The sequence below is a fragment of the Rhinolophus hipposideros genome (genome assembly GCF_964194185.1).
Source record: "Rhinolophus hipposideros genome assembly, chromosome: 10".
Classification (NCBI taxonomy): domain Eukaryota; kingdom Metazoa; phylum Chordata; class Mammalia; order Chiroptera; family Rhinolophidae; genus Rhinolophus; species Rhinolophus hipposideros.
Genome location: NC_138056.1, coordinates 47,179,583 through 47,182,360, shown reverse-complemented (window position 1 = coordinate 47,182,360; position 2,778 = coordinate 47,179,583).

Genomic DNA, 2,778 nt, shown 5'->3' with positions numbered 1-2,778 from the left:
CCTCTGCTTTTGGGTGCAGAAATCCGTTGTCTTGCTGCTTTCTGTCCATTAGTTACCTTCATAAACTCTTGATGTAATTCTGGCATTGTCAGTCTTGGCCCCGGAAAAGTTTTCCCAACACCTTCTGCACCACACATCATTTCTAGTTCTCTCTTTTTTTGTGATGTTAATTTTGGTCAGCGGGTTCAGGCGTTAAGAGACTGCTACATCCATTAGCAGCCATTGGTGATACCTGCCTAGACATGTTCAATAGAAATATAATCAAGGCACACAAAATTTAAATTATAAATTTTATAATTTAAAATTTTCAAGTAATTACATTAAAAAAATCAGAAATAATGAAATTAATTTTAGTCATATATTTTATTTAACCCATTACAGCTAAAATATTACCATTTCAACATGTAACCAATATGAAACATTAATATTTTACAACCTTTACTTTTGCACCAGGACTTTGAAATCCACTGTGTATTTTACCCTTGCTACATGACTTCATTCAGATGAGCCACATTTCTTTTTGCCTAAGCAATTCTTTTTTTATTGAGACAGAATTGACATATAACACTGTGTAAGTTTGAGGTGTACACTCTTGGTTTGATACATTTATATATTGCAACGTGATTATTGCAGTAGCACCAAACACCTTTATCATATCCCACAAGTATAATTTCTTCTTTTGTAAAACAAGCTTTATTGATGTGTTACATCTGGACATGCTCTCTTGTTCCTGTGTTAAAGGCTATGAAAAAGAATTACAGAGAGTTATGCAAAACTCCGAGGCAGTCAGGGATGTGAAAGAAGGATGAGTTGGAGTTGATTAGGCTGCAAGAGGGGAGCTTTAGAGTAGAAAGAGCTCATACGCAAAGACCCTGCAGCAAGAGGGAGGACAGGAACGTGAAAGACGCCAGGCTGAGGAGACTGACACCACTTAAGGGAGGTGTGGGTCATAGATGGAACTGGACGTGTAGCTAGGAACTGGATCAAAGAGGAACTTGACCAAATGCTAGACTGTTCTTTTTTGGTCATAAGAGCTATGGGTATCAGGGTAGTGTTATCATCACCCTGAGTGTCTCTGCTCTAAAACTCATTTAGTTAATAAATATTTGATAGATTCCTACTATGTGTCCAGCATGGTTCTAGGCACTGAGGACACAGCAGTGAAAGAAAAGAAATCCTTGTGCTCAAGGAGCTTAAACTTTAGTGGATCTCTACAGAAGATTTAGGAGACTACGAGATAGAGCAATATTTGTCAACTTTTTTCTATTATCCTTCCCTCCCACACAGGCGAGGAGCCCTTTAGACATTTTTTTTTTAACCAAATTGCCCCCCTCCGTGAAATTTTAATACTACAGATGTGCTGTGTATCAGTTTAGGTACTGTATGTATATCTGTATTTTATACATAAAATGAGTAAGACGTTTTGCCCCCAACAACCAATTTTCAACCCCTTGGGGGCAAGATCACTTGCATTGAGTATGCATGTTGTTCGTGTGTGGACTTATGATCTAAAAAGAAATTTCTATTTAGGAATAGCCAGTTAGATCTTATCTATGATGCGACTTGGCAAATACTATGATAATTCTTCACATCTGTCACTGTCTTCATTAAAAATGATAAATTAGTAATGTTTGTGTTAGCTCATACCATTACCAGTTTGTTTTCTTGACCTATTTCCGTATTCTGCCTAGCAGACGAATCTCATTTCAAATGCTCAAATAAGCACTCATGATATGATTACAAATACTGTTTAAGATTTCTTTATAATTTTCTTTGTCCTTAGATATGTGCCTCTTAGGGATGCACAGTGAGGCAATTATTAATTCCAAAAAAGAAAGAGTTATGCAAGAAAGAAAACATAATCATCGTGTGCTATGTTACTTACTGCAAACAATACTTTCCAAGTCATAAAAATGTAAGTACTGAACATTGATTTACCCCCAAATTACAACAGGATGATGAGGAAAGAGAACTAAAGCCTTTTTTCACAGATGAAATCAGTAGATAATATCTAAAATGGAAGTAATCAATTTTTTTTAACAGTCTGAATTTGTTACTGCCATGAAAGTTTTATTTTTATCCAGTTGAGTTTAGATTTCCATCTCATTACCATTGTATGATTTTAACACTCACTCTTCTCCTCTCCCTGCCTTTCAACAGTGCCTTCCCCAGCTCCTCTTTGAAGAACTAGGGGAAAGGAAAAGTCTTTTTTACTTAAGTGGGCTTGTGATTTAAATGCTCTTGGTGTGCCCCTCTTCCCTGACAACCCCGAGTTGGAACATGTTTTCTGTCGGAGGGAGGCCCTCCAGCAAGGAATCCCTTCCCTGCACATGTGTGGGTTCTCTGCCTTGCCAAGGTCAGGGAGGGTAATCAGCAAGGCTTCCCAGGGGAGGGGATTTTGAAGTGAGCCTTGGAGGAGGAGACATTTACCAGGAGAGTGAGGCAGAGGTGCGGTCACTGCAGAGAGAGAAGCAGCATGGGCAAAGGCAAGATGCCTGGCACAGGTCCTGCGGTGCATTGAGGGCCTGCGGTTACTCCTCGGAACTGCTGTGCAGCTGCTCTGACTTTTCTGGCAGCCCAAGACATAGGGTCATTTCCTAAGCTATTTAATAATAGGCATACACGCTGGCATCTGCTCAGTTCAGCCCATGGTCTTGGAACAAATAGACCCAATTAAAAGGCCATCAGAGGGGAATTCAGGGGAAGAGGAAAAAGCCATTGATCAAATCAACGCCCAGCTGCCCTGGGGCTGGTTTGTGACCTGCTGCAGCATAATCC